This window comes from Macaca fascicularis, chromosome 11, assembly GCF_037993035.2.
Source record: "Macaca fascicularis isolate 582-1 chromosome 11, T2T-MFA8v1.1".
Lineage (NCBI taxonomy): Eukaryota > Metazoa > Chordata > Mammalia > Primates > Cercopithecidae > Macaca > Macaca fascicularis.
Genome location: NC_088385.1, coordinates 103,078,220 through 103,089,033, shown reverse-complemented (window position 1 = coordinate 103,089,033; position 10,814 = coordinate 103,078,220). Strand labels below are relative to the sequence as shown.

The 10,814-nt window shown below is 44.4% G+C and overlaps 1 pseudogene; it reads left to right on the top strand.

The window, feature by feature from the left end:
- Positions 1 to 566: 566 nt before the first annotated feature.
- On the top strand, positions 567 to 4,062 carry LOC102144413 (protein yippee-like 5; annotated as a pseudogene).
- The last annotated feature ends 6,752 nt before the right edge of the window (positions 4,063 to 10,814 follow it).

Below are 10,814 nucleotides of genomic sequence, written 5' to 3'. Positions count from 1 at the left end.
GGTGTAAATAGACTGATTCCTTTAAAGGTGCAAGAATAGGGTGAACCCAATAGCAAAGACTTGGAATCAACCCAAATGTCCAACAGTGACAGACTGGATTAAGAAAATGTGGCACATATACACCATGGAATACTATGCAGCCATAAAAAAGGATGAGTTCACGTCCTTTGTAGGGACATGGATGCAGCTGGAAATCATCATTCTCAGCAAACTATCGCAAGAACAGAAAACCACACACCGCATGTTCTCACTCATAGGTGGGAATTGAACAATGAGATCACTTGGACACAGGAAGGGGAACATCACACACCGAGGCCTATTGTGGGGAGGGGCGGGGGGATGGATAGCATTAGGAGATATACCTAATGTAAGTTACTGGGTGCAGCACACCAGCATGGCACATGTATACATATGTAACAAACCTGCACGTTGTGCACATGTACCCTAGCACTTAAAGTATAATAAATAAATACATAAAAAATAAAGACAAAACAAAACAAACAAACAAAAAGAATAGGGTGAACCACCTGGCACCCACAAAGGGCCTGGCTGACCAAAAGTACAGGATGAATGTGTGGTGCAATGAATTAAATCATCTCTCTACGGACACAGAGCAGGTTCAGCCTGAAGAGGAGAGTAAGGAAAGAGAGAGAAGGCTGAAGAAAGAGAATGATGGGGAGGAGGACAGGACAACAACAGAGGAAAACGAAGGGGCCAGCACCTTTGTGTGAGTAAGAAAAAGACTCCCCTTCCTCAAGACATGTTGCTGCCATCAGCCTCAACATTGTCATAATACATATGCAAACCTGTGCTGACTATGGTATGAATGGTGCCCCCTAGAGTTGTTCAGTTTACAATAAATACCACTAGCCCTAGAAAAGCCATATAAAGATTGAGGGATGGCAGATGGGAGCCGGGGGAGGAGCGGGAATAATAGAGAGTAAGAATGAAAAACCACATTGGTAGGAAATGTGAGAATCAGGAATTAAAAAATGAAACGTGTATGTTATAAACTGAAGGGTGTCCCTCCCCGATTCACACAATGAAACTCTAACCCCTGGTTTGACTGTATTTGGAGACAGGATCTTTAGGGAGGTAATTAAGATTAAATGAGGTAACTTGGGTGGGGCCTAATCCCACAGGACTGGTGTCCTTATAAGAAGACACTCCAGATCTCCCTCTCTCTCTCCCTCCCTAAAAACCCCATCTGCAGGCAGGTGCAGTGGCTCACACCTGCAATTCCAGCACTTTGGGAGGCCAAGGCGGGCAGATCACAAGGTCAGGAGTTTGAGACCAGCCTGACCAACATGGTGAAATACTGTCTCTACTAAAATACAAAATAATTTACCGGGTGTGGTGGTGGGTGCCTGTAATCTCAGCTACTTGGGAGGCTGAGGCAGGAGAACGGCATGAACCCTGGAGGCAGAAGTTGCAGTCAGCTGAAATCAGGCCACTGCATTCCAGCCTGGGCAACAGAGCAAGACTCTGTCTCAAAAAAACAAAACAAAAAACAAACAAAAAAACCCCCCCATCTGCAAATATAGTCAAACTGGCAGTTAGGGCTTCATTGTGTGAATCTGAGATCTCTCCCTCTCCTACTCCTTTTCCTTCCTCTCTGTGTGGCACAGAGAAGAGGCCCTGTGACAATAACAGCGGGAAGGTGGACATCTACAAGCCAGGAAGAGAAGCCTCACCAGAAACCAGCCCTTTGATCACGGCACTTTGATCATGGACTTCCAACCTCCAGAACTGTGATGCGTTAAATATCTGTTGTTTAAACTACCGAGTCTGTGGTATTTTGTTGTGGCAGCCCAAACTGACTAATATGTATTAAGTGGGAAAGAAAGAAATGATTCAGAGAGTGAGCAGAGATGGGAGAGACAGGAAGGGCAAGAGAAAAGAGGAACTTCACTTCAAGGCCTAAATGAGGTTCAGTGCTTTTTATTTTATTTTATTTTATTTTATTTGGCAATGTGTATCTGGACTTCAGGAGGGAGTTCTCATGAATCTGGTGTTTGGGTTCTGCCTTTATAAGTGAGGCTCTTCTGCCACCTGGTGGCAACATGCTTAACCCAGTCATTCATTCATTCATTCCTTCATTCAAGAGACAGCTGTTGCGTGTCTGCCCTGTGCAAGGTATTGTGCTAAGCAAAGGAAATAATAGTGGTGAACATGCTTAACACCTACTCTGTGCTGAGCTCTGTCTTATGTGTGTTTTGTTTTGTTTTGAGACAGAGTTTCACTCTTGTTGCCCAGGTTTGAGTGCAATGGTTCAATCTCGGCTCACTGCAACCTCCACCTGCCGGGTTCAAGCGATTCTCCTGCCTCAGCCTCCCAAGTAGCTGGGATTACAGGCATGTGCCACTATGCACCGCTAATTTTTATATTTTTAGTAGAGATGGGGTTTCTCCGTGTTGCCCAGGCTGGTCTTGAACTCCTGACCTCAGGTGATCTGCCCGCCTAGGCCTCCCAAAGTGCTGGGATTACATGCATGAGCCACCTTGCCCGGCCTGTCCTATGTGTTTTACATGGAGAAATGATTCACACTTCGCCACAACCTTCTGGGCTAAATACTATTATCTCTGTTTTACAGAGGAGGAAATTGAGACACTAAGAAAGTAAATAACCTGCCCAAGAGCCTACAGACAGTGAGAGAGTGAGATCAGGAAGCAAGGAGCCCAGCTCTAGAAGGCTTTACAGACATACTCCCTGCCCTGGAGGACCTTACAGTTTCCTTTTAAAAAGAGGTAAACGACCAGCTTAAAGGATATGTATTTTAAAAAAGGAATAACATGAAATGGCAGTGTACCATTTTATTCCGTAATGACAAGGACAGGATGCAGAAACATTCTGGGAAGAGGTTTTTCACCTTGAGTGAAAATACCACGACCCAAAGTGAAAACTTACATCCCTGTTTGCCTGCTGGAATGTTGCGTTTTCCAAAACCACCCACAGCCTGCCCTGCCCCGCATCCTGTGTCTATAATAACACCAAAACTCAGCCAGCAGAGAGGAGAAGCAGCTTGACTTAAAAGGGTGCAGCACCTCCACCTTAGCTCTCTCTTGCTCGGCCTCCCAAAGTGCTGGGATTATAGGCGTGAGCCACTGCGCCCAGCAAGGCTGTCTTCTTATAAGGACACCGGACAGCTTGACGTTGTAGCTTTGGAGAGGAGTCCAGCAGGGACGGCTGCTGGGGAAGATTACCTTCCTGCTCCGTCCCCTTTTCAGCTCCCCTTTCTGCTGAGAGCCGCTTTCACTGGCAATAAAATCCCCCACATATAGCATCTCCAATTTGTTGTGTGACCTCATTCCTCCTGGATAGTGAATGAGAACTTGGGTGCGAGTGCAAAAGGCTGTCACACTGACTTTCCACTGAGTTGCTAACACTTAAGCTATCCACAGATGGCAATGCTAAAAGAGCACTGTAACACTCTTTCTGGGGCTTCATGGGTCATGGGCACCCCCCTAGACCGTGCTGCAGGGCTGCATGGAGTTTTGTTCCTGCCAGTGCCCCAAAGCACTCGCCCCAGCTCCTGCACCCACTCACCTGCACTCCCCCGCCTGTGAGGGGCCAGGGAAAATTTCCTGCTTCAGTATGAATTCTGGTTTTGATTAACTGTCAAGAATCCTGGGGCCTTCATCCCAGCTGAGGAGATCTGGCAGCCATGGATCTCATCGCTACTCAGAGATTGTAGAACTTCAGCTATAAAAACGGGCAGAATTTTCCTTGATCATATCGGTGGTACCCGTCTGTGTTCTTGTGCAAACTGACAGGATCCTGACCAACTGCTCAGAACTCATCTCCGCTCAGTTCACAGGTGCCACTGGCCTTTTAACAAGGTAGTTAATCTGCTGTGCAGTGAACTTTAAGATCTGGTCATGCTCACTGGCGGCCACAGGGTTCAGATATGAGCTGCAAAAATTGCAATAGCAAACCGGGATGGATTTATGCATTTGTCACTGGAGATAGCCGTGTTGTACGGAAGGCTGTGTGATCCCGCAGAGTGCTCTAGTTCAAGAGAGTGGGGGCTCTGAGGAGCATGTACCATCTGATAATTCTTGAAGAAAAAGAGATAAATTCGTCTTTCCCAGGTCCTCCTTACTGAAAACAAACATCAGGTGACAATCACTGTCACCTTAGCATCAGAGTCAGATGCATGACCTGAAGGTTGCGAGAATCTGAGATGGAACCTTTAAAATTTTTTTTGTATTTTCCATCCAACAGCAGTGTATAGAGAGAATATTAGACAAATGCCATTAATTTTTCCCCTATGTTTACATCTTGAGGTAGGAGAGTCTGTCTGCAGCTGCATGGTGGGTTATGTAAGAAGAAATATCTGGGCTATTGGCACGAAGAGTGTGTTTCATGTGAATTTTGAAAGGAAAATATGACAAGAGTATGGTTTTAAACTTACTTGGGCTTCATTTTAAACTTAAAAAAAAATTCCAGTTATTTCACTTGATTTGCTAACTTCAGAGAATAGATCTGAATCTGTGCTTGGCGCTGAAGGCCCAGTGTTAGCATGGCTGTGCTGGCTGGTGTGCCGTATCCTTGTTGGAAATGTACTGCAGCACGAGAGTCCATTCTTCCTTGTTGGTCTTGACCCAAAGCTGTCACCATTCCTAGTTATTTGTCGCCACATAATTGGTGTTGATTGGAAACTTTTTCTGAAATGGGCAAAACCGCTTAGTTGTCTTTTTTCATGTAACTTAAGCCTAGTAATATAAATAAAGTAATAATTGGAGGAAAAAAAAAAAGAATCCTTCCCTTTGACTAAAAGAGGCCACATTCAACTGGCATCCATTAGGTTAGGGCACTGGACCCGACTGGGAAGATTTTTAAAACATAGGAAGTTGGCCAGCACAGTGGTTTACACCTGTAATCCCAGTACTTTGGGAGGCTGAAGTGGGAGGGTCACTTGAACCCAGGGGTTTGAGACCAACCTGGGCACAAAGGGAGACCCTAGGAGTTCAAGACCAAAACAGAGCAAGACCCTCATCTCTGCAAAACACTAAAGAATTACCCGAGTGCAGTGGCTTGCACTTCTAGTCCCAGCTACTCTGGAGGTGGAGATGGGAGGATTGCTTGAGCCCAGGAGTTCAAGGCTGCAGAGAGCTATGATCAAGCCACTGCACTCCAGCTTGGGTAACAGAGTGAGACCCCCATCTCAAAAAAAAAAAAAAGAAAGAAAAAGAAAAAGAAAACAAAATAGAAAGCCGGCTGAGCACGGTGGCTCACATCTGTAATCCTAGCACTTTAAGGGGCCGAGGCGGGTGGATCACGTGAGGTCAGGAGTTCAAGACCAGCCTGGCCAACATGGTGAGATCCCATCTCTACTAAAAACATAAAAATTAGCTGGGCATGGTGGCAGGCACCTGTAATCCCAGCTACTTGAGAGCCTGAGACAGGAGAATCTCTTGAACCCAGGAGACGGAGGTTGCAGTGAGCCGAGATCGTGCCACTGCACTCCAGCCTGAGCGACAAGAGCGAGAGTCCATCTCAAAAAAAAAAAAAAAAAGCCATATTCCACAAGAGCATTTCTGCAAGAGGGATGGTAAATACATAGACGGCAGAAGAGGAGAGGGAAGAGAGAGAGAAAGAAACCATTGAGCTACACTATCCAACATGGTAGCAACTGTTTAAGTTAATTTTTTTTTGACAAAGTCAGAGAGCAGAAGTGCAACAATCCCAGAGCAAAGCAAATGGTCCCTCTTCTTATGACCTGTCTCAGGGATAAGCTGAGAGTGGCGATGTTGAGCTTAATTAGGACTTAGCTACTTTTCTACGTGAGGTGATAGGATTTTAAGAGTGACCTTATGCCTCCCTTCCACTGGGTCCTGCAGCTGGTTGTTGGGTGCTGCTACTCACACGTTCCAAGTGTCCTCTTGGCTGGTGGTTAGAGAAAGGAAGGACAACTTCATCTTCCAGTCTCCATTTCAACTGGGACCGTTGCAGGTAGTTCATGCTCCATTAAGTTGCCCAGGAAGCAGCCTTTACTGCAAACTGAGTTATGTGGGTCTCTGAACTTCCACCCCTATTCTTATGAAGACCTGAAGGTATTGTTTAATAAAAGCTCTTTCTTGTAATAATCATGCTTTTTTGCTCATAAGTGAGTCTCTGATTCTCTATCATTAATTTTTTCACTTGTGATAAACTAGCAGAGATGGACGATTTAGACAGGCAATAATCAGCCAGTACAATAAAATTTTAATTTAGGCTGGCTGCTAAAGTGACACCAAAAGACACAAATATGCAGAACAGGGTAGCACTCAGGCTTTAATCTAACTATTGTTCCACCCCACTCTGTATCACTGCCTTGTTAAATCTTTCTTTGGTATTTGTCCCTTCTGTTTCAATCCTACTCTTCAACTTGGTTGAGTCCCTTGATCACATCTTGCAAAGTCCGTTAGCCTCCCTAAAATGTCCCTCCTCTAGGGTCAGTCTCCTTGAAAACACCCTTCAGCTGAAATCATTTGACAAATATTGAGCATCTACTGCCCTCAAAGAATTATGGTTAGTAGGGAGACACCTTGGTAAAATGGAATACATATAGCTATATAGACATAGATATACAGCGAAATGTATGTATTGGTTAATGTTCCTTTGGTTGCAAATGACAGATAACTCAAGCAGGCTTAAGCTCAAAAAGGGAATTTGTTAATGCACAAAATTCAAGAATATATCTTGAATTTAAGTAAGGCATGATTCAGAGGATCAAATAATGTCACCAGCAGACTCCTTCCCACTCCCTGTCATTCCTTTCACTCTCTTTATTTTTGCTTCATGCTCAGGCAGTATGTGAAGTCCGCTGGCGGCTCCAGGCTTACAATAAAAACTTGTGTGTTTCTTCCCAGCTGCTCATGCTCAGTCCCAGGATTCACTCTAGTTAGATGGACCCGGGTCACATGATCACCTCTGAACTGTAGCTCCTTAGTGCTCTGATTGGCTAGACTTAAATCACATGGGCTACAACCAAAGTAGGGGGTGGGGGTGGGATGGGTTACTGAACTGTTGTCAGAGAAGGCAGAATGGAAGCTAGTGTTAAAAGAAACACTTTAGACAAATTAAATTTAACAGAGTTTATTTGGGCAAAGAATGATTCATGAATCAGGCATCTCTCAGAACCAGAAGAGGTTCAGAAAACTCCACTTGGCAGTGTGAGCAGTGAGCTTTTTTAGGCTGAACATAAAAGCAATGTAGAGAAACCACTTGATTGGCTACAGCTAGGCATCTGCCTTATTGGGCACGGCCTCATCAATTGGGTGCTTATCATTGGCTGAAGCTCCTCTGTGATTGGCTGAAACCAGGCTATATGTTACAAAAACATACTCCTAAATTAGGTTTCAGTTTGTTTACATGCTATTAGGTTGCTGTATGTTCCACAGAAACTCAAAAAATGGAGAGAGCTTCTGGCCAATGGCCTCATGCTTATTTAATTTTACACTAGGCAGATAAAAAACAACAAATATTTCTATAGTATGGGTAAGACACATTGAGAACACAATAAACAGGTGCCTAAATCTGTGTGTGAGTCACAGAAGACATCACACAGAGGGTAAATCCGAGTTGACACTTGAAAAAGGAGCAGGAGTTTGCTGACAGGCAGGGAAAGCCATGAGGATTGGGAGGGAAGAGGTCCCAGTGGCAAGAATGGCCTATGCAGAGTCACAAAAGAAAATAAACTATGTGTCCATCGGACACGGTTTGGTTGTGTGTCCCCATCAACTCCATGTGGAATTGTAGTCCCCAGCGTTGGAGGTGGGGCCTGTGTGGGAGGTGACTGGATCACGGGGCGGATTTCCCATGAATGGGTTAGCATCATACCATCGGTGCTGTTCCCATGATAGTGAGTGAGTGCTTGTGAGATTGGGTTTTAAAAAAATGTACATCACCTCCTCTCTAGGTCTCTCTTGCTCTTGCTCCCACTATGTGAGACACCTCACACCCCCTTCGCCTTTCGCCATGATTAGAAGCCTGTGAAGCCTGCAGAACCATGAGCCAATTAAACCTCCTTTCTTTATAAATTACCCACTCTCAGGTATTTCTTTTCTTTTTTTTTTTTTTGAGATGGAGTCTTGCTCTGTCACCCAGACTGGAGTACGGTGGGGCAATCTTGGCTCACTGTAACCTCTGCCTCTGCCTCCTGGGTTCGAGTGATTCTTCTGCCTCAGCCTCCCAAGTAGCTGGGATTACAGGCACCTGCCACCACTCTCGGCTAATTTTTGTATTTTTAGTAGAGATGGGGTTTCACCATGTTGGCCAGGCTGGTCTTGAACTCCTGACCTCGTGATCCGCCCACCTTGGCCTCCCAAAGTGCTAGGATTACAGGTGTGAGTCACCGTGCCCAGCCTCTTTTTTCTTTTTAGACGGAGTCTCCCTCTGTCGCCAGGCTGGAGTGCAGTGGCACGATCTCGGCTCACTGCAACCTCTGCCTCCCAGGTTCAAGCAATTTTCTGCCTCAGCCTCCCGAGTAGCTGGGATTGCAGATGCCCACCACTACACCTGGCTAAATTTTGTATTTTTAGTAGAGACGGGTTTCACCATCTTGGCCAGGCTGGCCTTGAATTCCTGACCTCGTGATCCACCCGTCTAGGCCTCCCAAAGCGCTGGGATTACAGGTGTGAGTCATCACGCCCAGCAGGTATTTCTTTATAGCAGTGTGAGAATGGACTAACTCACCATCTTTTTGTACAAGGCAGAGAGCTAGATTAAAAAGGTAGGTTGTGGAGCCAGAATGCCTGGTTTGAATCCCAGTTGAATCTTGGTTGGTTACTTCATTGCACCAAGCTTCAGTTTCCCCATTTGTAAAATGGGAACAGTAATAGTACCTACTTCTCAGGCTGTTTGCAAGGATTAATTGAAATGTGTTAATACATTTAAAGTGCTTAGAAGGGGGCCTGGGATATAGGAAGTGCTAAAAACAATTGCTAAATAAATCCAATGAAGTAAAATAAAATTGGTGTGATTATTAATTCATGCTGTGCTATAACCTACTTTAAAATAATGGCCTACAATTATTTGGTTCAATGCACTACACATTTGGTTTAAAAGATCACAACAAAAGGACAACGCGACTTTCTCTTTCTCACGATCATTTACATAGGTAACATGCAATCCAGTTCCTTCTCACATATAAATTTCCCCCTTTGTAGTCATAGTGTTGTCACACTGTTATCCCACAGTTCCACATTTTATAGGAAATGTAGTTTCTCTTTCCGGCTTTTGTTGCCTAAGGTCTAATCTTGCAGACTTATTATAGCAAAATGTTGCTCAATTTAGCCCACCCAGTCTCCTGAGACAACAGACTGACCCAAACAGCCCCGAAGGAGAGAAACTGAACAGAACACGCACGCAACCCACACTGCCTTGTGTTCATTTTGTAACGTCAAGCTCTGAAATTGGGTCAAAGGTCTTGTCACCCCTTGTCTGTGCGTTACATTTTCTGAATTGTGTATGTGTTAGGAACTTTGGTTAGATATTCTCTGTATATTTTGAAATCCTCCAACCTCCACCTTTAAGTAACAATGACTTTTGAAATGGTCTAAGCAAAAGGAAAAATCTCATTTGCAATGTTTTGTGCGGTGAGGGGAAGAGAGGAAGTTAGAAAGAAAGGCATGTGGTGAAGCCAGGGTATAAGGCAGTGCTCTAAAAGGATGTGTTCTGGGGTCTCATTGTCTGGGTTTGAACCCCAGACCTGCCTATTCCAAGTTGAGTGACTTGAGCAATTATTTATGGGAGCTTGTTTCTCCTCTGTAAAACAGAGATAATGATAATGCCTGCTTGACAGGAGCAGCCAGTTTCCAAGGAGTCTCCCAGTGATCACCCCTCCTGGTACTCATGGTTTTGTGGAGTGCCCTCCTATTGTATTGGGGTTGCTCTGTGTGACCAGTGGAACATGACAAAAATAGTTGTATATTATTTTCAAGGTTCAATTGTGTTAGCAAAAGGCAACTTCCCCATGGCTGCCATTTCCTCCACTTTTAGAGAACGGGAAACTTCAATGACTCCCTGCCCTGATCACCAGGCCAGGGTAGACTAGACGGCCCCAGTGCACACAGACATCTTGTGTAAAATATGAGGCATTCATTCTTCAGAAAACACCTGGGGGTTCAAGAAGTGTGTCCTAGTCCATTCAGGCTGCTATAACAAAATACCATAGACTGGGTAGCTTATGCATAACAGAAATTTATTTCTCATAATTTTGGGGGCTGAGAAGACCACAATAAAGATGCCAGCAGATGCGATGTCTGGTGAGGGCCTATTTTCTGGTTCATAGATGGTGCCTTCTTCCTGTGTCTTCACACGGTGGAAGGGCAAACAAGCTCTCTGGGGTCCCTTTTGTAAGAGCACTAATTCCATTCATCAAAGGCCCCGTCTACCAATACCATCACCTTGGGGGTTAGGATTTCAACATATAAATTTAGGGGGTGACACAAACATTTAGCCCGTAACAAAAGATGAGATTTTTTCTGAATTTGCTTTTTGTTCCTAACTTTGCTTATAACTGTCAACCTCATAAGAAGTATTTTTTCTCTCAAATACCCATCCAAACTTGACACATTCATTCATTAGAGGTTTCCAAAGTAGTGTAGACATAGGCACACAGCAATTATTTGGATGCAGGTGGAAACTACTAAATCTTTAAGATTATTTAGGTACTTGGCTTCACAAGCATAATTTGTAAGATAGAATTATAAACAACTATATTTTATTCTTCTACTGTCCCTTTAATTTTTCTCAGTGAACTGATATTTCCTCTGCCCCTGGATAAACCTTGTGTAGTCTCATGATTTTTCTGGATCCTCAGATAATTA